This window comes from Grus americana, chromosome 3 (assembly GCF_028858705.1).
Source record: "Grus americana isolate bGruAme1 chromosome 3, bGruAme1.mat, whole genome shotgun sequence".
In the NCBI taxonomy this organism is placed as follows: Eukaryota; Metazoa; Chordata; class Aves; order Gruiformes; family Gruidae; genus Grus; species Grus americana.
The window spans coordinates 98307595-98332546 of record NC_072854.1 but is presented as its reverse complement, the minus strand read 5'-3'; the positions used below and the strand labels follow the sequence as shown (position 1 = coordinate 98332546).

Sequence of the window (24952 nt, the reverse complement as noted above, 5' to 3'; positions counted from 1 at the left end):
ATTGATCAGTAGCCTTTAGATATGTAATACATAGTAGTACTTTGGACAATGTCAGACAGTGTTTTCCTTTGAATCTGATAAATTACACTCTTTTGTATTAGTGGTCCGCGATTTGACGTAAAACAGTCTTGTATTGATATTTCTTTCAGCTCAAGTACTGTGGTGAACTTACACGGCCAAGGCAGATAAATGTTGTTAGAAAACCTGGTATTTTCTCTTCCAACAGAGTTTTAGCCATTGAGTTCACACTGATCTAACTCTCATATATAGCAGAAGATCGAGGGCCTGCAAATAGTTTGCAGAATATATTTATGGCCTATGTGCATGATATACACAATCTTTCTCTCATACATGAATAACATATACAGATTTGGACTGTGGCTATCTAATTTCTTTATTAACACAGAAGTTATTCTGAATTTCTTGTTAAACAGGCAAGCAGTATGTAAGATTAAGTCCTCGTTTGTTGTTAGCTTGAAGGTACTTTGTTTCTATTTACAATATCAGGACTTGATTTCTTCCTGCTTTGCAGCGTGTACGACCACTTACACAAAACCAGAGCAGGGTTGTAGGTAAAAAGTTTTAACTGGATAAAGTTGAAGGCAGAGCTTCTGATGCAGCGGGCCCCCAGTCTTACATCTGTGTCCTTCTCTGAAGGATGTCTCCATTAATACTAATAGCCAAATGCTTCAGAGGAACAGGTGTTTGCTGGGACATTCCTCCGGGTCGGAGAGTCCCTCTCTCCTCCCCTCTGCCCCTCTCCCTTGTATGAAAAATTAAATACTCAGAAGAATGAGCCCCATAGCCTCCATTATTAGCAGGATTAGGGGCAATAAACTTCCAGCAGCTTCTTTTTCTGGATGTTAGTTTTCTAGTGCTCCTTTCAGTGTTTGCTCAGGTTATCTATGTTTGAATTAATTCCTCTTAAATGAGCCCGATTCAGGCAATAGTAGCCATAACTTCTGGGGACTGGCTTGGCTGTACAAAAGAACAGTAATATTAGTTTGAATATCAGCAATGCCCTGGCATGTCAAATAAGTAAAAAGTTCCATTTAGCTGAAGATTTTTTGGCTGTGCTTGCAGTTACAGGCAAAATCCAGTCACACTTATATCTAACACCGAGAGAAGGAGCAGTGTGTGGTAAAATCTTAGACCCAGTGTTTTCTGCCTTTCAAGCACACAACTATTCAGTCCCCTGCTCCTCCTAAGGACAGCACTATTATGAAGGCTGAGAGCCGAATTAAAAAAATATAAGTAGAAATGCCACAGTAAGCAGACAGTTTTCTCAGGGTGGAAAGGCTTGGGGACAAGGGAAATGAAGCATTTACAAGCCTTTACTTGAAGCTACTATTTTTCAAGCTCTCTGGAACATCTGTTTTGCGACTGACTCTGGAGACTCCAGTTGTACCAGTTCTTTACTTCCAGCAAAAAATCTCAGCGGGTTAACCAGCAGTGACAATCTCAGCGCACAAGTGAAAACTGTTTGCTAAGGTGGATGAACTGTGCCTTGTCTGTTGGTTTAGCTACTGATTTCAGTACAGAAGGCCTGCAATTAATATTTTGACCCTTTCAGTCACTTCTGTATGAATTATATAATTAATTCTCATCTTAAGCTGATTCGAAAGCTCTCTCGGCAACACTCTAACACAGTGACCACCTAAATAGTAAATGAAAACATAGCTAAAAAGAGTCAAAGCTTAGTAACATCTGCAGTACATTAAGAAAGGTTTTGGAGCTCTAACACATGACCCAAGTGCCCAGCATCCTTGCAGAATGTCATTTACTGCAGTCTGGTTTTGCTCTGGTCTTTCTCAGAGTTGGTTTAAAGGGCAAGTAGTCTCTGATGACCACATTTATTGACCCAACAGAATGGATATAGGAGGGAGAAGTGATTACCATCTCAAATCACTATTTTCTATGTAAATTTTTACATAAAATGAGTTTAGGTCAATGTCTAGCTCATTTAATAAATGTTTCTTATTTTATGAAGGCAACTATAATTAAGTTATAGAATTACAGAAGTCTGGCTGAAAAGAAAATTTCTAGCTACAACATATTTTGAGGTTAAAGCAAATTATTGCTTGTGACTGGATAGCAATCCTGATAAAAAGCTTTCTCTGCCTGTTGTCATTATCAAAAAGCAAGCCAAATCAGAGTCCCTGTACTTTGAATTTAATTCCATCATTTGAATCTAGACAATTTCATTTTCCAGTGGACAATACTGAAATATTGTCAACACTCAGATAAGTCAAATAATGACACCCTTCACAATAATGTTTTGATGAAAAATGAGAGATTCATAGTATAACTTGCTGTAGAAACCAGATAAACAGGTCTGAAAGACAGTTTAATCAGAAAAGTCTTCCATTAGTTTGCTTGCAGTCTTCAAGGTACTGCCCAATTTTCCTTCTGCCTGTATCTGTAGTCATGTATCCTTACCTACCCGTAAGGATCTCATCTCAGTGACAATTCCAGAGAAACCATACATATGCAGTCCCTCTCATTTCTATGTGGCATATTGTTCTATCTATTCACATCCCATTTAAAGACTCAGTTCATCCGTGCTGCCCAGAGACAGTGAGGGGCAATAACAAGGGGTGGACATTATTCTGTCCCTATTGAGTAAAATCCTACTCTGTGGCCTGTCCTGCAGGAAATAATACCCAAAGAAAGCAAAAGAAAAAGAAAAGAAAGAAAAAGACAAAAGATCTCTTCTCTTTTTCCCCATTAAATTGCATCTTTTCATATTCTCACATGGCTTCCACACCCCGCATTTAAAGGTATTTAGCTAGTGGTGTGCCTGTCATTACCTGCTCTGTGTGACTTAGGTGTTTTAGTAAAATTGAAACTCAAAAGGCTTCATAAATGTGGGACAGGGCTGCACATTGCTGGTACTTGACTAATAATAGATAATAGCAATAATGACAAGAGAGATGACTGATTTGAACACAGCTCTATGCCCTATATAGCATGGGCAGTAAAAGCTGTAAAAAATGTAGCAGTTTGTGTAGTTAGGAGATAAGTAACAGTCCAGTAAATTTACTTTACCTTTTCTCTCACTGAAAAAGGATACATACAAGCATTAAAAAGATGATTTATTAGTCAGTGCTCTGCAGCATAACCTGATGTGGCAGAACAGTAGTATTTTCTATTAATGCGCTAACTTAATTATAGAAATAGCAAACAACTGTGTTTGGTGTGTACTGAATGACTATTATTAAAGTAAAATGCAACAAAAATTGGAATAGTACTTCCTGAGAACCAGAAAGATGTACTTCATATTTTGTAGTACATATCTTTTCTTAGTTCTTGATTTGGGGAGTGATTAAAGCCTGGTGATTAGCACCCGACAGTCCTACCTGGGGGTTAGCCAAAGCAAGGCTCTTCTAAACTCCTCCGTCCTCCTGTCCCTGTTGCTCCTTGTGCCTCGTGCATACTGCTTTTTGTTCAGAGGTCTTTCCTGGGGACCAGCTTCAGAGAAGGCGTGAAGATGAATTCTGGGAAGGGTTTTGGTAGGCTGTCAGTGCATGGGCATTTTTCTTAATAATAATAATAATAATAATAATAATAACAACAACAACAACAATAATAACGGCTTTGTTATTGTTGTTTGATTGCAATAATATTGTAAATTGAAAGTAGAATCTTGATCCTAACCTCCACCTCCCCAGGACTAGACTAAAGAGAAGACTTTTATCATTGTTGCAGTGAAAATCTCTCAGCACCAACTCAATTTGGTTAAGAAAAGAGGGTAAAAGCATGAATAGGGTTGATTTCCTTAAGCAGTTTAGCACACTGCTGATCACAGAAGTTAAAAAAAAAGCTAACCAATATTCAAGTAGGTAACAAACCCGCCTTTGTGAAATGGGATTTTCTTTGTATAGCACTAAGAAATAATTCCATCCATAAAACATTTACAAGAGACATGAGACTGTAAAGGATCTCCTGAATCTTTGAATCCAGGCCTCGCTATTATGTGACTACATTAGTAAAAAAATATGTTAGTAATGTAATTTGTATATATTCTGCATGAACTCATGAAGTTTTATCTTAAAACTAGCATTACTCTAGTTGTGCTGTTCTAGGATCCTGCTGTACTGAAGGTTAGATACAATATCATTAAATGTTTGTCACACTGAAAACTTTTAATGTATTTTATGTGTTTTTGAATATAGAAAAAACCCCAAACACAACGTAACCATGACACAAGGTAACTATTATGTCCATTAGAAAAAGACATTTGTGTTGTTGACATTGGAAAGGAGGATGCAATCTTCAGACATCCATGCCAGTATTTTCGGTAAGAACATTTTTATTGAAAAGTAAAACTAGGATTGAGCTTTGTTTGGTTGATTTTTTTTTTTTTATTTTTGTCCAAATAGAAACTTCCAAAAAGGAATCCAAGTGAGCGCTATAAATTATTTTATAAAACAACTGTAGGTTATATATTACAAAACAACTAAACGAAACTAACCAGAAAGCCCTGGGATTAAGCAGATGAGAAGCCCATTCCAGATGGAAAACAGCTCAAGAGCCAGAGCTGCCCAGAGTCCAGAATGCTCTGTCAAAATTAGGTTATATTAGTGTACTCTTGAAAAGGAGGTTTGGAAAAGAGGCAGAGTTAAGACAGCAGTTATACTGTGTTTGACAGGCTAAATGGAATACATTTCCTAGCTCCAAATGGCTGCACAGTGCTCCTGTAATGGGTGTTTTGCTCAAAGCATAATGAGAAGAGGGAAAATTATTTCATTTGTCCAGACAATAATCAATCACTTCCAGGAAAAGAAGTCTTTCATGATTTTCCAACAGCCATAGGAGTTGTTAAACACATTAGTTAGTTGTACAAATTGCCTTATGAAAGAAAAAAATGAAAAGTTATTGTTATTAGAGAAACAAGATGCACAAAATTAATCTGTAAATTTATAATCATTCTTAGTCATTCTGCTGTCTTTGTGCCTCGATACATGCCTTTATTCTTTATTGTCTCTAAACTGCCAATAGCTGTAAAAGCATGAAAGCAATAGAAAGGATGGAGAAGTCTCACAAGAAAAGGGATTTTTCATCTGGCAACATGTCCAGCCCAAAAGCCATAAAGGTCTTTCCTGAAACTTTAGGATTGCAAAAGTTTACTGAGTTTTGCCAGATTACTTGCTTCTGATGGAAATTCCCAAATGGTACTGGTGGTTTCTGGACAGTGATATAAACTATTACACAAGGTGATGGTAGGCAAATGATTACAAAGGACTTGCACAGCTATGATATCCAAGAATTTCTGAGTGCCTAAATCTGTATTGTCTTCTCTAGTCATGAGAATATTATCACTCCCAAATTTAAACAGCAGGAAAGCTGAATCATAGGAAAGTCAGTCTTGTTCCCATTGAAGCCAACACTATAATGCCTTTGGTGCATGGGATGCAAGACTGAACCTGGGATAGTCAGGATTTGATTTTGCATGCCTATGAGCACTTAAAAAAAAAGGGCAGAGAAATTATCCTTTATTTCAGGGCAGATGGGCTGCACACTCTGAAAGCCACTTTACTCAGGGAGCATAAGAATGGATTCAGTACTTCTATCTTTCCTAGACTTTCCAGGGGCTTGGACAGGGGGAAAAAAATAATGATCCCAAACTAATCTCCCCAAGTCCAAAAGAAAAAAAAAAAAAGATGTCCGTGAACCACGTAAAAGAGAGGAAGTTAGTGGGTGTGCTAATTAGCAGCTTCCAGGAGTCATTTCACATCCAGGAATTTCCTACAGGCAACATTGTGTCTAAATGCAAAGCTCCGATATTTTGCAAAGGCTCCTGGAAAGGCCCCCTGCGCAGATTAATACCAGGTAAAGTTGTTACCGAAGCAGCGATGGATGGGGAGACTCAGCTGTGGTCCTGAACAAGCCTACGCGGCGCTGCCCTGCTTTGCAGGTGGCAGGGAAGTCGTGTGTCTGGCGTAGGGCGCTCCTTTCAATGCCACCTCAATCAGTCTGCTCTCTCGGAAAAGACTGGCTTCATTAAAATAGTAAGTCAGTTCGGAAGCAGATAGCTCTAATGCGTAGGTTTAGGTATTACGTGACTGCGTGTCAGTTTTACGGACATAATCCTGCAGTTTTAACTGGGCTTCTTAATTTCACCTAAAAAAAAGCCAACTGAATTCCTCCAACCCCATTTAATACCCATCTCTGTGTGCAGCTTCACTTTATGTTTCTTATAACAAAAAGGCTTTTAAAGTTGATAAATGGCTGCAAAGATTTTGCTTTTACTTTGTTGCTTTTCTGTTTATTTAACCAAGAGCAGTTCTTTTAGTCCTGACCTCAGCCTTGTCAAATAGACTGTGTTTGTCAAACTGCTCATGCTCCCATTAACTCCTAGCTGTTTCAATTGTCATGTTTGATGAATGGCTCAAATACTGCTAGCATCATTAAAAGCAGGGATACTGAGGGAAGTATTATGTTATGCTGAGTCCAAATACACACCATAAATAGGAAAATTCCAAGCAAAGAAAATCTTTTATTGCATAAAGGAAATTGCAAGTGGTTTAAAACTAATCTCTTTTAATGCCATCTTTCATATGTGCAGGAGACAAGAAAAAGCCCCTCAGGTTTCATGGTCGGTATTATCTCTTTATGGTTGAAGAGCATTAGTAGCTTTATAACCTTATTTATACAGAGTTCCTGCGAGTGTTTGGGTCTGCTTGGGGGAACGGGCCTGCTTAGCGCGAAGAGAAGCGACAGAACCGTTCCCACAGCGCTCTGTAGGTCCAAAGGGTCTGTCCCTTCCCAAAACAGAGCCCGCTGTGGCTGTAAGCCAGGGCTTCCGCTAAACGAAGCCGTGCAGCACAATTGCTCCGCGTTATTCCCCCGGCTCCGAGACTGAGGGAGGCACAGCAGCTCCGGGGTGCACGGTGCTGGGCGTCCTGGCCCCCATCCAGCCGTGCCCCGAGCTCTGCCCGCCTGAGCGGTAACCACAGCTGAGCTTTCTCTAATGACCTGCCCGTAAATCCGTGCGAGTTCAGGCTTGCCAGGGTCTGGCAGAACTCGGTTCTCCGGTTACGGTTAAGCTAGCGTTTCAGTTTATGTTGTCTGGTGCTCTTGTCTGCCCTTTGTCGTACTTACAGCACAGTGCTAGCAAGAAGCAGAGTTCAGGATTAGTGCTGGGAAGTTGGGTAATGGCTTCGGCAGAAAGAATAAATATTTTTGTTATTGTTGATGTTGTGCTGTTGTTTTGGAGCCTGGGCTTTTTTTAACTGTTCGAGTCTACCTAAAGAACTTCTGTTTGGATAATTTTTTAGGTTTTTGAGGCAGATAAAATAATTCAGATGCATATTTATACAGGTACATTTAAATATGCAAAGTTGTACACTTGTAGACTGGTAGCATTGCTATGCTTATTAGGCTCAAGACAGAGTTACCAGAGGGGGTTTTTATGATTTTCTTTAAAAAAAATTGTCATTGTATGTGCATATACTTATAGGTTGGTTCTAATATTCCTGAGTGTGACTCATGTGGAATTTTCATCATGAACAAGTACGCTGCTGCAGTATATTTTTCCTGGATGGTGATACAAGCCATTACAATGAGGACAGCAGGCAAACCATTAAAGCAATTCTGAAATGGCATCAGAAGTAGGTCTTCAAAGTCTGTATTTTCCCAAGCTCAGCAGCACATCATGGTTTTTTCCTTACTAGAAGACAGAGAGGATTTATTGATCTCAGTCTTTTATGAACCACAGAAAGAGCAAGGGAGCTTCGAATTGTGTCAGAAACTCTATCAGCCAGAGTTTGCCTTCGCTGAGCGTAAGTCTGCCTGAGTGGAAGCAATGGCAGAACTTCTCTCTCCGCTATGGCAGCTAACTCAAACTTTTGTCAGAAAGACAATGCAGGGTATCAGTTACTGAACTTGAGGCGTCGTTACCTTAAATAAACAATTTGCATCACAGCCAAATCATAAATTTACTGATCTAGTGAGAAGCATTAATAGTCGATGGGTTCACTTAAGTCCTTTTCCCCTTCCTCAGATGCCACAAGCAGCAGAGCGCAGCGGTGGGCTGTGGGCTCCCAGCCAGTTACCCCTGCCAGGGCCGGGGGGGGGCAGCTGTCCCCACCGAAACCGTGCTCCTGACGGCTGACTGCACCGCCTGGATTCAAACCACCCCTCTCAGCCCACACACCCGTGGTATGACTGTATATAATTGTGAATGTGTGTTTCTATCCTGAGGTGCATCAGGTAAGCGATGTTTGTTGCCTAGGACCCTACGTATATATTTGGTTTCCTAAATAGTTGTGGGGTGTTTTTTTTAACTCAATGGAGTTCACAGTTCTTTCGTTATTCACTGAATAATAATACTGTTAATGAGCAAAATGCTTTCATTAGAACAAGTGCTTTTTTCAGCCTCAACTGTATTCTTGTTTCTGTCTGTACCAGAATTAAATATTAATCAAAACAAAGTAGGAAAGCTACAGTCACTCCCTGATGAGGCTTCCTGCATTTTTAATCACGATTTGTTGGTGTCGCTGGATTTCTGTTACTCTCAGGAGTACTGAAACCTACAGAATATGAATTCATTTGATTCATAACATTCAAACCGAGTCTATAGGAACAGGCCCTGGACTTAATATTGCTTTCTATGGGACAGGATTGTAACCATCAGGGTAGCTGCATCTCAGAATTAAATATAAGTATGTACTCTACACACGTAGGTACCGAGCCCCCAGCCCACACATGCTCTCCCACTAAAATCCTGAGACCAGCGTTTATGAGAAAATAGACTCGGAGGTCTGCAGGCTCAGTTGATCTTTAATGAAACGTGATCTTGACCTGGAAAAGTGGGATTGGGGATGTCAGTATCTACACACTTGTTAAATCAGTGAAATGAAGAATTTGGCTCATAGTTCACTGAAAAGGCATCCACAAGGTTAAAGCAAAACATAAGAAAAAGCTTGTTTGGTATGCCCCCTTGTTCAGCATATAAACGATACTGTCAGGAGTTTTGAAGCGAGCGCTGCAGTCTTTTCCTGGAAAGCATCATTGGCAGAAAAATAATTTTCAGCAGAACTCAAGAACTGAGGGGAAAAAAATGGTATAAATCAGTTAACAAGTTGACCCACAGGCAGCCAAACTAAAGAGGGCTCATTTCCTATGGATTTCTGACTCTTCAGCCTCATGGTCTGCTTTCCAGCTCTCCACCACCACCAGCCCTCCCTGTCCTTCGTGCCTCCAGCGCCTGGCAGGGAGGACGGTACACGTGGCCAGGGCAGCGCTGCTGCGGACGCCGTCGTGGGCTGTCCCCATTTTGCACAGGACTCGTAAGGACTTGACGGTCATTGAGACCTCTGCCCTCCTGTAAAATGGAGTTAAAAACTGGGGGGAAAGAGCAAACGGATGACAGGCAAACATTCGTACAACACAATTGTGTTGTAATCTCATTTCCCTAAGGAACTGTATATTTTTGTGAGTAGTCGGTATTTTTAGAGATTGGATGTTTCACTTTTAAAAGCAAGTAAAAAGATACATAGAAATGATCACAGAGAGAGGTGGTACCACGCTTTCTCTGAGTAAACAACCAACCAAAAGGCCATTCCAGATTGCCATATTCTACAAAATAAGTATCCTAAGCCTACTGCCTATACCCCTTGGATGAGGCTGCAGCCCAAACATTGAGGACCCAAAGTGCAGGAGCCCTGTAGCAAACAAGCCTGCGTCCCTTGTACAGTAGTCTCCAGGATCGCCACGTTTATGCCATCTAGACACGTTAAGCATTTGAAAGAGAATTTGAAATCGAAGGAATGAATCCTACTTGACAAAAGTCAACACCAGTTTCTCCCTGGGAATGACCCCGCTGGTGTCAGTAGAATTGCAACATTAATTTATTCCAGCATTTCTGAGCTGGGGGATTCTCTTTAATAATATTTGTCAGATTTCCTCTATAATGACCTATTAAAATTCTAGGACTAACTCAATGCAGCTATGATACTCTCGGTATCCTGCAGCATAGTTGGCAAAGCACGCTCTTCATTTTCTTTACTCTGTTTTTCTTGCTTGCTTGTCACTTCAGTTTGCCCATGAGTGTTTGCCTTGCACTGTTCCCACCCAGAAAGAATGCTAGGGCCAGGTGGTAAATAAGGGACAAAGATAGTATCAACATAGGTAACAATGAGGTTTTGTGTGTGGCTTTTAAGAAAGAATTTTTTGAAGAAATTTTGTGGTGTTTGAAATTTTTTTGCTTTTAATAAACAACATAAAAATTATATGTTTGCATTTTAAAATCAATTAAGCTAGAAGTAGGGTTTTTTTCCTTGGTTTTGAAATTCATAAAGGTGTGACTGAAAAGAATGATTTCCCCTGACATTAAAATATTAAATCATCATCAAAACTTGGTTCTGGGCTCACAGGCAATAATGTGTGTATCTCCTGTTCTCTATTTTGCTTTTGTCTTACACTCATAATGTAAGAGCCCTACTTTTTTCAAAGAATGTGCATCTCTAGTACTGTGTAGTTTGGACAAATTTAGCTAATAAGTTATATGTGCAACTAGTCCTTGCTGATTAGAGCGTTCTTGGTATTCCTCCTTTCATTTTTCCCTTTCCAACATATACATCATACAAAGCTTGAAAGCTTTGGAAAGGACTAGATGTAACTTAATCACTTATTAATAATTTAGAAATAGTAACTTGGACCTAAATTTTGTTCTTCCCTTTTTATTTCTCTCTGTCATTTCTGGACTAAGAAAAGTATTTCTAGCAGTAGGAAAAATATTGGCATTGTCCCACAGTGCCCAAAAACCATAAGAAAGAGTAGCCAGTGCAAATGGTAAATGAACCTTTTAGTCCTATTGCGTGAACTCTGACTCTCACCAAAGTCGGTGAGGCTGGAATTCTCTCATGTTAAGTCTCTGTGCTATAAAAGATGATCTCGTCTGATTGCAAAGAAAATTCGCATTTTCTCATCCAGCACTGCTTTCCGCTTGTCTTTTTCCTCATTGTCCCTCCAGTCATGTGAATTCTCAGCCCACCCAGCTTCACTGAGCACTTCTGTCTGGAAACATCTTGGGAGCAGCTTTCTTCTGAGCTACCTCTTGCTTGCTGCTTTTGCTTGAGCATCCTAGAAATTCAGGGAACTTCTTGACTTCAAAGGTATGAGAGCTACAACACTCAGATAAACTGTACTTTTAGAGATGAGTAATCAGCTGCTAAGACTATTTCAGTTAACTTCCATGCAATTCAGTGTTGCTGCTGTTTTGTTCAAAATACTCTGTTATGGATCAGCTCCTATCAACTATTTTGAGACGTCCTCCAGACTAGACCTTTGCCCAGCTTTAAAGATCGTTCTCATGGGTTTCATTAGGTCATCAGATCACTGCTTATTGTGACTTTAAGTCACTGAGACTTAAGTGATGCAGAGAACCTAGCTAACTCACAAAAGCTGAGGGTATCCAAATTGTTATGGTCTGGCCCAAAACCGTCCTCGGAAGGAGTTAAATATTACAAAGAGCTGGGAATCCCCATGGCTGAGTTCTGCACCAAAGATATTAGATTCCAAATCATCACAAATGCTTGTTTTTCCCAAAACACAAACACCCTTCTGACCTCACTAATTTTCTGATATACACTAAGAATCTTTTCATGATAATCAGAGTCAAATATCAGTTCCAGAAAGCCATCACTATGCATTATAGGCACTTATGCACATTAGAAAACAAAACAAAACAAGCAATCTACCACTTTCCAGGATTAATGCTATGAAACATTTTATGGGTGGTCCATAAGTGGACAGAATGTTGCACTAATGTGTGACTGCATGGCAATTAAGCTTAATTAGGGAAGGTTTTGAAAAAGACAGATGAAAGTAAATTATGGGAATGAAAGCAACTGTGCTTTTGGGGACCACACTCTGCTACACTAGTTCAGTGAAGTGTTGCTAAAAACGTCCCCCGTCTGTCACATTCTGACGCATATCCAACAGTTTGTCAAACCAAGTGTTTTTCCCTAGAAAGAGGAAATTTTTAGGGGCACATTCTTCACCCGGTCTCTGCTGAACTCACTGCACTCTTCAGGAGGCAGCTACGCTTCCATAGTGAGAGCAGCAGATGACCTTTAGTACGTGGCCATCCGGTTTAGTTAGCGTTGCCTCTTTTCTACATGGAGTAACAGAGGTAATGATGAACGCGGGTTTTCATTTTCATGTGTGCTCTGGGGAAATTTTTTCACAATTTCATATTTTTAATGCTTTCTCAGATTTACAACTGAGCATCCCATATGGAACATCTGATTCTGGTTCCAGTGATTTTTCCCTGGTGAGAAGACCCCGGTAAGCAGACCTGGAGCAGTTCCCAGGCTTCCACGCTGCACGGTTCAAGGGCATCTGATCAAACAGGCTCTTTTAGAGCAGAAGACTTTGGGATTTCTGGGCTTGGAGACAGACTGTTTCAGAGCTAGGTGCCTATTCCCTCTCCTAGAGAATTTTAAAGGAAACAAAATTTAACACATTGAAATACTTAGTGAAGCAGAATTGTTTTTTTCTGCTCTGGACTAGATGGCTGTTACTACAGGCACCATTACAGAATGCTATGTTATATTGTCTTTTATGAAATTATGGAAAATAATTAAGTAGAAAAGCAGGGGGGGGAAAGTCTAAGCAGTCAGCAGGCAGATCTCTCTCTCTCTTTTTTTTTTTTTTTTTTTTTTAAGCTTGGATAGTGTCTGGTATTGCTTTCCACCAGGACACTGGGATGCTTTTTTTCCCTAATGAACTTTTTACATCCGAGATGAAATACAGATTCTGTGGACAATTTATTAAGAAAAACACCAGTTTCATGTGAGCAGTTTTCAGACCAACAGGGAATTTATATGTGGAAATCATATATGGCTATAGGGAAACACCTTGTAAAAAGAATGACTACATGGTCAGCAGCTGTAATTTATGTGCATTCTTTTTTAATAAAAAGTCATGTATTCAGACCAATCTTTTCTTCTTTTATTGCAGCTCAGCAAGGTAGCCTCAACTGTAGTTGTTTAACCTTCTGACTTTCTTTGTTTTGTTTTTGAAAAAAGCAAGCTAAAACCAGCACTTTGTGTTTTCAGTCACGAAGCTTATTCATATGTGAAAGGTGCAGTGAGGACACCTTTCTCCACTGAAGGAAGCTGAAGTAAGTGTTGATAAAAATATCACGCATAAAAAAAAAATGTGTTAAAAATGAAACCAGAAAGGATTCTCTAACCAAACTTCTAGATGGGATCTCATATTTAGCAAAAATTGCTATTTCTGAAGCAAGATCCCCTTGCTATTTCTAAATAGAGATCCCCTGAGCTGGGGAAACTCACTGAGATCCCATACTTGCCTCCACGTCTGTAACTGGGAAGCGAAAGCTCAGCTGAAGAGTCGCTGGTACGCGAGGTAATGAGAAACTCCAGGGTATGCCTGGATCTGAGGTAATGAGAAACTCCAGGGTATGCCTGGATCTGAGGTAACATAACACTTGTGAGGGGAGCTGGCACAGTCTCCTTGGCAGAGTCGTTACAAGCCTTCCATCGACTCATTCTTTCATGGAGATGATTAGATGTTGGGGGGAAGCCTGATGTAGTTATGCAGCAGTAGGTGAACAAGCCATTTCCCCACTAAAAGCCTAAAACCAGTGTTTATTACTTCCTGTTAGGTCACAGAAACATCACTCATCTGTCATTTTGACGATAGCCACTCTCTTTTCATCTTCTTCGTCTTCCTGAAACGCTCTGCCCTACACCTCTTTTACACATGCTGTAAATGCTCCCCTCTAGCAGGTTTCCCAAGACCTGCAGTATTACTGCTGGCACCTCCTGCAGCAGCCAGACCTCTGGGACTCCCTGGGACCGACTGAAGGGAATTCTCTGAGTTAAATAAATTAGTCAGGGCAAAGGCTGGCATTCAGATTTTGCTCTGTTAATGACAGGGAAAATTCACCTGGATTGGTAGTGGCTACTTAACAGGAACCTACAAGGCGTCAGGATTTGCCGTTCTGTGATTTCATATTTTCTAAACTGTATTTTATGCCAGAATGCTGCAATGTTACTTGTTGGAAGAGCCAGAGAAAAGCAAAATTTTACAGCTCTGAGACCTGCGACAGCAGCTGGAGCTATTCTCTCTACTCTCTCCAAATACCATAAGCCTTTGGAAGGCTTTAAAGCCAGAGAAATCGAGGCATACAAAAGAGACCTGCTGAAAAAAATGCACTAACGGAGCAAACAAGTCCATTATTCCCAGTTTTCTAGGAGACACACTTCGGGACTATATGTACTATATATTTCTGCAAGAGAAGTTTAGTATTTACAGGTGAAGGAACTCAGGCTTGCTTGTTTTCTGGGATTCCTTTCTAACCTGCCCTAGTTTCTTTTTTCTCCACCCCCTTCTCTCGTTTGCAGCTTCCCGGCGTAGGTGCCCATAGCAACCCCCCTGTTTGGGATCCAGGAGTAATCCTTCCTTCACCACAGGAATAAGGCGAACCTCGGCGACAGCCGCCGAAACGCCAAGATCACACGTTACCAGCACCCTGCCCTGCCAGCAGCGGGAGGAAACTCCAGTTTATGTTAATAAGGTGTGGAGGGTGGCCAAAATATTTTGTGAGTTTTCCGGCTCGAAAGGGTAATGAAGCTACCTCTGTCTCAGTACGCTGGCACGAGAGCAAGCTAAACAACTGGGAAATGTGTTTCAAAGGAGAAATACAGAGCACAAACTCCCCAGGTTTCACACTTCCACTGTGGGCTGAGCTTTGCCTCGTTCCACCTTTTTTCCAGGCTGGCTGCTCCCCTTCGCACAAAAAGAGGGATGGATGGGGGAGGGCGAGCGGGCTGTTTCTACAGCTTAGCTTCAGGCTGCTCTTACCAGCCTGAAAGTTACACTCCAAAGCATTTCTTAGTTTATACCAAAATAATGAATTGTTTAGTATGTAAAGTAAACCCAGAAAGTTATTCCCATAAATTTGGTTTAAAATCTACCTATTTATTAGCTCTGAGCTAAAGAAACCTCCACGCTGCTGCGAGCACGGTCAGATTCTTTGGGCTCGCTTCAAAAAGCTCACTCTTTTTGTCATTCCTCTCTGACCTCCTCCCTGCTAGTCCCGGGATGAAAAGCAAGCCAAAGATCTGCTGAGAAATGGGCCGAGCCACTGCTGACCTTTGCAAATCCAATTTCTTCAAAGCGAGAGCTAATCGACGTGTTCCCACGCTGTGTATTGCTGAAACGTACGATGCAATTCAAGGAATGAATTCACCATGGTGCAATCTCATTTTGAATCCAGTTTTCTTGCTATGTGTCAGAGGGTGAAGGAGGCAGATTGTGGTACGAGTTATAAACAGCAGTCACACACAAGTTTCACAAACCACCTATGTCTTTGAAAGATTTTGTACTTTGGAGGGGTTCTTTCCCTTAAAATTTAAAATTAATTAGTCCACCCTCCCCCCTTCCCTTCCCCTCAAAAACAGAAAGAGATTTTTTTAGTGATTTAAAACAAAAATAAGCCAATTAGAGTTTGTACTGAATAATCTCCAAATAGGAAAAAAAACCCTAAATAGCTGTTGGGGGTATTATCTGACATGTAACCAAGGTGCCTGTCTGGGGAGATTTGCGTGCACAGGAGCTATAGGTGAATGGGATGGTGATACAGGGAGAGCTTTAAAATTCAGACTCTCTCTCACTTTGCGTATCAGATCTGGTAAGAGCGTTGTTCCTGTTGTTCTCACAGCAGTTAGACCAGGTCACCCCTGTGCAAAGTTTTGCAATCTCTGCTAGGTACCACAGGTGTGCCTGCAGGATCCGTGCAGGAAAAGCCTATTGGCATTCCTAAACCTAAATCTTACAATCTCGTTTCAACGGGTGCGTGGGGACTGGCCCCCTCCCTCTGTTTTCCAGACGGAGCTGCTGTTTGTCTCCCGCGCGGCTGGCCGAGCCCTGCCCGACCCCAGTGGCCGGTGGCCTGGTACCCCCAGCGCGAGCGAGCGGCGATGCACTGCAGCCTGCTTACGTGCCCCGAGCGCTGCCCGTTTGCGTAAGGCTGCCACTTTTTGTCTGGGGCAAAAGGGACGGAAGAGGACTCTCGTTCCTCCTTTCACTGCTGTAGGGCATATGTCATGGGTAGCACATCTCAGGCCCTTTCGTCACCGCCGAAGAGAGGAGTTATGTCATTCCCAGCGTGGGGTTCGGCTCGGTGTGCCTCTCTCGGGCGGCCACCTCTCCAGCCGGGAAGCCGTGGCACGGCAGGCAGCAGCCAAGCTGCTCCACATTTGGTGCCTTACCACAGACCTCCCGGCGTACGGTGTATCCCGCCGGTTTGTTCGTATAGTAGAACCAGAGATATTGCGACCTATTTATTTATTTCATTATCGACTTCATTGCGCAAGTGTAATTCCATTAGAGCTGATGTAATGGAGAATCAGGCCCCTGGGCTAATGGGCTAACTGTGCCCTGGCTGTGTAAGCTGAAGACTTTCAGAGGAAGCCTCAATGCTCTCATTTTCTAGTTGTCCTTAGCAAAGAAAATGAAAATATATCATTGTTCTCAAGATTGCTGAATGAAGCAAGTCCTTTTTTAAATTTTATTTCCATAACCGTGAATAGTAAATTTAATCCATTCATGACTGGTTTATAAAAGAGTTTGCTAACTAACCAGATCTGGTGAACTTTCTTTCTCAGCAAGTATTGCAATAAGAGAATTGTTTGTGTTTTTATTACTTTCTCAATATTTTTGTTATTCTCTTTCCCAAGACATGATTAGATTTTCCAGTCTTCTAGACATCAAACATTTTGGAGAAGAGATTGTATAAACTGGATAGGTAACAGCTGTTACCGGACGGATTTACTGGTGGAAAGGGGAGAGGGCTAATTTGTTTTATGTGCTTCCTCCCACTGCTGGCACCTTTCACTGTGGCACACTGTTCCTGTCCTGTGACAGTGAATATCTTTGCACAGAGGGAGCCCTTGTCCACAGGATTACACCTACCTTTGGGTTTCACTGTTGTTTATAAGTCACTTTTCCAAATGCCTTCATCATAGCTCTTTTACCTGGTCTTCCAATACTTTATTAGAGAGAAAAGAATGGGAGAGCAGCTCTAACTTTGTTCGTTAACAGCACTGATTGACAGATTTTCATTTCTGACCTTTTCAAGTCAGAAGGTTTGTTTGCTCCACTTCTGGATATCTTGGGATACTTTAAGTTGGCTTTATTTCTGTAAAATAAAAGATTGTACAGTGAATTCCTCAAGAAAGGTTACACAGAACTGAAGCAGAGTTTCAGCTTGAATAAACTGCAGTATTTCTGCTGTGCCCTCCCATTTAACATGGGAATGAATATTTGCATGAATCCTCTTTATTTCCTCATCTGGTGTAAAATTCCTTGTGCTCCTCTTTTAGATTACTCACTGTTTAGGAAAGATCTTGGAGGAGAAATGGTAATTTGTGGTATTGCAAAGTACTAGCTGGTAAAACAGATTGTGTACATATATAACAACATGATTCTTGCCTATTACTATGCCAACAATATCTGATCGCATTCAGATAACAGTAAAGCAACCTACAGCTTTGACCAGATTCAAAGAAAGTCACACTACTATTTCTTCTCATTCTTATTTTAGGTTAGATCTACTTGCTTTCACATTTGCGTGTTGTGGTTTTAAGTGTCTACCCTCATGTTCTTAAAGCTTCAGCAAAAGACAGCACTTTCAATATAAATTGTCTGCAAAAAATGTCCTATGTCCTATGAATATTTAAAGACATCCAATCTGATCTAAAAATTTAAGAGGGACTGGCATCTTTTAGTCTAGTCTCCTTCTTCCTGAGGTAGCCTAGATGAATACTTTTGATCCTTCCCAGCTCTGAGCAACATCAGAATCCATCTCTCTTGCAAGAGAGGAGACCGGCTTCACCCAGTCTGTGAGGATCCTCAGACTTTTGCACAAATGCTCGGATTCTCACAGCGTTTGAGGCTTTTCTGCAAGCTGGGGGCACTGGGCACCTCATCTGGGAGAACGCCACTGGAGCAGATAGTCCGTGCCAATGGCCGCTGGGCTGCTGTCTGAAGAATAAATTCCGGCTGGAGAAGGACAGAACAGAAGCCATGTCCAGAAAACCATCTCTAATGTGAATTTCTTTTTTTCATTATGCTCTAGGCCTTAATTAATTTCAAACTGTTTTCTTCCGTTTCCTTCATTCACTCCCTGACTAGTGCTCCATATATTTAAAGCAAATGACCCCGAAAAGAGAGGAAGTCCTTTTAAAAGAGCTACTGAGCTTTTGTGCAAAGCCCAGAATATTTTTTTCTACACAACCAGTGGAGAAAGGAGAACAGCTCTGCCAGTTTCAAGACAAAATTGTCCATCTTTAGTGAGCAGTTCAGACTGCGATAAAGATCAAACTACAAAGCCAAAGGCAAAACTGCGGAGGAGGCTCAAGGCTAGGTGGGCAGTTTGGTGCAGGAGCAGGGAAGTCAGCCTTACCCATCACTCCGCTTGTAGTGGGAATTTGCCATTCAGCTGGCACTGTAAACACAGCAAAGAGGTTTTGTCACAAAGAAGTCTGAAAAGATGTCAGTTTGCAAAACTGAAGAAGCTGGCAGGATTTAAATTCCAGAAACAAAACTGCTATGATAATTGTTTTCCCTTTTCTTCATTTTGTCTGATTATAGTCCAGAGCCAAAAATATTTCAGTAGCTTGCGAAGCTGGAAGCTAACCAGGTTATCGAAATAGGCTCCAGCTCACTGAGGGACAGCAAGAAATACGCTTTTCTTCTTTAGGATGTTATTAGTAGTTTTGTATTGCTTGGCAGCTTATTAAAACTTGATTTGAGAGCAGGTGGCTAATTGAGGAAGATCCTTGATTTTCCTTTGAAGAAAACACGTTTGCTGTGTACACTTCATACAAATAGGGAGAGAAAGAGGTGTCTGACTAATAATGAAAGGTATGGTGAAACCTAGATTGCAGTCCCTGGTTTACACATAGCCCTTTCCATATGCCAAGTTAGGAGCTCTGCTGGTGACCGTCACCCTAACAGCCTACTTACACTGAAAAATTACTCCTGTTATCTCTGGTTCCCCAGGTCATGTACTAACACACACAGAATTAAGCACACTTAGTATTTGCACGTTGGCAAAGATTGACAACCTTTTGATGATACGTTAAACAGGACAGTCTCTTGCATCCAGAAGAAGAGATCTTGGTAAGCCTAAGAATCAGCAGGAGCTTGTACAAGTGGACATACCCAATGATTGCCAAGCTACGAAAGCAACAGGTAATTCAGGTGCAGTATCTCAGTTTACCGTAATTTTTAAAGTCAGGTTTGTGATCTTGGGCTCTGGCTTGTACAGGTAGTGTATGTCGAGTTAAAGCTACGTGAAGCATTTTTTTTGCTTCTCTCCACAAGCTGTTTGCGCAGGCCTTGCAGGCCTGAGTTAGCAGCACACTATTGATAGACACTGCAGTCGTTATTTTTACTACTTCCTTATCATGTATTTTGAGCTCTGTAGTGACAGTAATGATAATTAAATAAAAAATAAAAAATTGGTAGCTTGACTAAGTGTTTGCCACAAAGGAACGCTTATTCACGGTGACTTTAAAATGTCATAGCACATAGCAATGCTCTGAGGTGGTACAGAAACTGTGAAATTTAATGTATGTAGCCAACAGGAGCTTAAAGATCTGTGGTTCAAGAACTCCACTACAAACACGTGACAATATCTTTCTTCTAACATAGTTGCATCTTCATAACATCTGTTAAACTGCAGTTTACAGAGGAAGTGTAAAGTACAGGGCAAATTAAAGTACAGTAACCCCGAAAGGGCAAATTGATCTACCCACAGCTGTATTACTTACAGGAAAAAGAATTGAGATTACTGATGGCTCGCTGCACAGAAACAGCATTTACTATGATGGAAAAGTGTATACCATGGATTAACTCTGTCAGTTTTGCGCTGGCCTGTTTCTCATTTTACATGGCCAACACTTTGATCCATGTTACAATGTAGGTACTTACAATCCTGGGAAACTGGCTGCCCCAATCTAAAGATGAAATAATTTAATCATAGGTACTTGGACAGGCATTTTTCAAACCAATTTAATTATGTTTCATTGTTTACAGCCTGTGCCTTTCTGTGAGTATTACATCCAGAGATAATTTAAGAGCACAACCTGCTTGTAGGATTAGATGTGTGGGATGTTTGAAAGAAAATGGCAAATTAGTTAGCAGTTATAGTTTAGAACTCCAAAGCATTCAAGCTTTAATATCTTTGTGTTTTCTTTTTTCTGTTAAGGAATTCATTCCTTTTAAGAATCTCTGTCTCTGATTTTGCCATTCCTGTGCCTGTAAATACATATAGTCTCATGTAATTTGGGAAGGAATGATAGCATCACAGCGATTTTGGACAGATTTTGAGTTCTCCTATATTCCTATAACATCTCAGAATTTCCAGGGGCCTCAGAAGGGTTGTTCTAGATTTATGGTTGCATAACACCAGCAGAATTTTATCCCTTTACATTTGCATTCAGAGCTAATGCTTTAGTCATCCAGGTCCCTAAACTGGTTATCCAGTCCAGTTCTTCAGTGCTGTTTTAACTGTTACACTCACAACTTTTATGAATTTCACATAACATTAGATGATGGTAAACAGGTATAAAGATAAACTGAGCTTTTAAAGATGGAAACTGCTGATATTTTTTACTAATTTCTAGATCTATTATGTCACTAGTACTCTTTGGGAAAGTTCTGATTTACAAAATATGATTTCACGGTGTGTTTTATCTTATTGGCTTCTTGCCATATTGCCAGAATGCAGTGTATTCAGAGGCAACCCAAATGCATGCTTCAGCAGCCTGTGCATGCAGAGGAAGAGTGCAAAGCTGGTTTTCATTTTCTAGAAACAGATCCTAGTTACAGTATACCTCCAGCTGAATGGCTTTTTATTATTGGGTTTGTGTTTTTGATTTTGATTGGGGTTCTTTGGTTTTATGTTTTTGAAGGCATGTGTATGTTTTATGTGTTTTGAGGCTCACAGAAAAAGTCCAAGTTTCAGAAGTTTTCTTAGGGTGAATTCAATGCTTTTGAAAGCTTTACTGGAAACCATCATTCTCTGCCTGCTCACAAATACAGCACCTAAACCTCTTTCGATTCAGGAAAGATTTCTTACAAAATACTACACATTTTTCCACACTTGCTTCGAAGGTACTACTCCAGAAAAGAAAAATGGCCTGTTTGGTCCTATGCTGAGTTTCTGAGACTACTAAAAATTCTATTTAAGAAAGGCCAACTTAAGAAATAATATCTTCTCACTAACCTCTGTGATGAGCTTTTGGTTTTCAAACATCTATGTAGTTCAGCTGAACTGTCAATTCCCCACCCTTAGTAATTTAAAACCCATATTTTCCATAGAACTTTTCATCAGTATGCAAAATGGTATTAGCAGAAGTGGGGAGAACAAAAAAAAAAAAAAGTGATCCTGATCAGAAATCAGAACTACCTCAGTAAAAGTCTGGTTTAAATATGCACTGAACAGGGGTTAAGTTGCCAGTTTGATTTGTGGGCAGTTCACATGAGATCACTTAGAATGATCTGGGTCTTCAGGAAAAGCTGTGAAGATCAGCAATGCCTGTTCTGATCTTGAGCACTAATAGATTTTTCTCCTTGCCACCTTTTCATCTTTTTTTCATAGAATCATAGAATCATAGAATGGTTTGGGTTGGAAGGGACTTCAAAGACCATCTAGTTCCAACCCCCCTGCTGCGGGCAGGGACACCCTCCACTAGACCATGTTGCCCAAAGCCCCATCCAACCTGGCCTTGAACACTTCCAGGGATGGGGCCTCCACAGCCTCTGTGGGCAACCTGTTCCAGTGCCTCACCACTCTCACAGTAAAGAATTTCTTCCTAATATCCAATCTAAATCTGCCCTCCTTCAGCTTAAGGCGATTATCCCTTCTGCTATCACTCCATGCCCTTGTAAACAGTCCCTCACCATCTTTCCCGTAGGCCCCTTCAGGTACTGGTAAGCCACAATTAGATCTCCCCGGAGCCGCCTTTTCTCCAGGCTGAACAACCCCAACTCTCTCAGCCTGTCCTCACAGGAGAGGTGCTCCAGCTCTCTGATCAGCTTCGTGGCCCTCCTCTGGACTCGCTCCAACAGCTCCATGTCTCTCCTGTACTGGGGCCCCCAGAGCTATATCTATAAAATTATAGATTAGTGATAGATATATACAGATACAATAATTATCCTTTTTTATAGTCCTTTATACTTCATATTTTTGCTCTCTTTTCCTCCCTTGGCTTATTTGATTTGTATTTTTCCTCTGTTGAAGGAATGCAAAGACCATTATACTCACTTCTCAGATGATTTTACAAACCAACGATATTTGAGTGGCTAGAAATTTTTTTTAAAATTGTTTTTCTTGAACCTCGAGTGGTGTCCACTCTTCTTGTTTATTTGTATTTAGGCTTCTGTGATAATATTCTGGTAAGATAGGAGCTAAGATTTTCATTTCCAAGAACTAGACTAATTTGTGAAACTGGAGGTGGAACACTCAGTATGACTTCTCAGATGACAAGATAACACTCAGTGAAATAACAAAGAGCATTTCACAGCTTTGCAGAAAGGATTATTTTTTGAGAGCATTCAACCCGGACAGAACCAGGAAGTTTAGAAACTGTGTAGAAAGTCGTGCCCTCCCGAGATCTGGTCACTGTATAGGCCAAGAGTTAGACGAGGTTTAGACAAGGTTCACACCCTGATGCTTTGCCATCCATGAGTGAAGAAGCTGACAGGAATTTGAGCAGCTAATATGTAGCTGATACATAGTTCACTTGTTCTTAACCTTGTTAAGTACTGCATTTTAAAAATCTTCTTCTGTTTCAGCCTGAATGGTACTTCTCTGGCCACACTTTTTATGGGGCTTTAGAGCTGTGCCCAACAACGAGTTTTGTTCTTGTTTCTGTAGCGTTTTCTACAATTTCTGCCAAGGTATTGACATATGTGAAGAACTGTGCATTTGTTAAACTCTAGGGTTATTTCAGGCTTGTAGGCTTTAGTCAATAATCATCAATTACCTAGCCAAAGTTTGAGAAGTGATATTCACTGGCAGATGCACAGTATTTTACAAGTGCATCTGAAGCTGAAAAGATGGTACACAGAAATACTATACTTTTGGGAAGTTTTGTAGTGTCAGTTTTGGAGTTCCTTCACATGCTTGCATAGGAGATGGATTACTGTATGGAACAAGTTCAGTTCTCAGTCTTACCCAGGTAAACCCAGAGTGATTCTCCTGAGCCCAGCTGACTCCACAGTCTGCCCCTCTGTTAATTTGACTACAGCGATGGCGTTATTACGCATACTAGACTGTAGCTTGTCATTGCAATTGGACCACATCGGCAAAGTGGTATCTGGAACCACATGAAGCTTAGCAGGAAGAGACTGAATTTGACAACTTGATTTGTGTCCATTCCTCTCGCTTTCATTTAGAAAACTATTTGAAAAGAAAAAGCGTATCGTGTCAGTTCCTCTCACTTTTGACAGTGATGGTTAACCTCCTGAACAGCTTTCCTTTATTGATAATTTCTCGGTTAGAATGTAATTCATGTTTAGTACTTAGGACACGTGTATTTCATGAACTGCCTTGCTGATTGAGGAAGCTTCAGGTATTTTTCCTTTCAAAACAGATACATACCCTTACCTCCCCCACAGTTGGACAAAGCCAGTGATGAATAATCACTCTTATCATCTTTCTGAAATATCAAAGTTGTCTCCCCTCATGGCAGAGAACACCAAGCTATTCAATGAGAAAGCAGGCTGTGTGAATAGCCTTGCTGAATTCCTAATTGTTTGCTCTGGCAGTTCCCAGTGAAGCAGCTGGTTGTCTTTGGAAAGCTATGCATGTTGTTTTGGGTTTGAACATCATGTGTCTTTAATTTTCAGCACTAGCCACAGGGATAAGTATCACAAATATCTGCTTGAAGGCCTTTTGCCCTTGGGAACCCAATATATACTTGGCAGCCCCTCTGACAGTGGGATTGAGGAGAGAATCAAAGTTGACTCATTGCCTTATATCCCCTCAGGGAGAAGAAAGAATAAAAAGGGCAATTGCTGCTTCCTTCAGTTGCCTGAAGCAAATCTTTCCTGTTTTATAGAGAATAAACTAATGCCATTTTCTAAAACAATCTTCCCTCTATATGAACAAATTATTCCATCCAGTACTATACAGCTAATTCTGAGGTCTGACTTCCTTGTGTCCCGGTGCGGTCCTGGGTGGAGTTCAGAAATCCATAACCCCACGCATAACTAGAAATGGACATTCACATCTTCCATTCAACACTCACCTCCGATGGAATCTACTGTCATGTTCTTCAGCTCAATGTACAGTAAACTCTAATGAAAATGAGCTTGTAGAGTGCTGTGTACGCTCTAAGGTGGAGAGAGCGTGGAGTGTGCTTTATTTATTGTGCCCAAGCTATTAACATATTCTGATCTCCTATTGCATGATTAGGATCAACACAAATGAGAGTCACCCTATGACTTTCAGCAAAGGTATGCTCATTACTCTGCCTGTGGGTGTAACTTCACAAATATTCCTCACTTTATATGCCACACTGAAGTGAAACGGTCATTAGTGTGTTGGTAACATCCTAATACATAGGGGAAGCCTGAGCCCCAATGTACGCATTAGCTAAAGATTAAGTAGGATGCCAGATGAGCTTTGATTCATTTTAGAAATGTTGCTAGGCAGAGCTCCAAGCTCACACTAAGTGATGCCAAGATATTTGCTCATGTCTCCTTCGCCCCTTATCTCAAGTGGTGCAACTGCCAGAAATAATTTTCTTTAATAGAAAAACTTCACGCATTTTGCGCATTGCTTCTTCCTATGTAACTATAGTTAGTTTATGATTTCCATTTGAAAACAGAATTAAACTCTTGTATTTTAGATCTGGAAAGCATTTTCCTTTTAGAGAGCATTTCCATTTTTCTAGGA

The 24952-nt window shown here is 40.8% G+C and overlaps 1 long non-coding RNA gene across 3 annotated transcripts in view; it reads left to right on the top strand.

The window, feature by feature from the left end:
- Nucleotides 1–12900, top strand: part of LOC129204440 (uncharacterized) — a 42193-nt gene extending 29293 nt beyond the window's left edge. For 2 of the 3 annotated variants that reach the window (XR_008576389.1, XR_008576390.1), the window contains exons 6-8: nucleotides 8006–8214; nucleotides 10979–11120; nucleotides 12222–12900. This is a non-coding gene — a long non-coding RNA (uncharacterized LOC129204440). Of the gene's footprint in view, nucleotides 1–4175; nucleotides 6950–8005; nucleotides 8215–10978; nucleotides 11121–12221 lie in introns of all 3 variants that reach the window. The other variant, XR_008576388.1, reaches the window with a different exon arrangement.
- Nucleotides 12901–24952: the final 12052 nt, after the last annotated feature.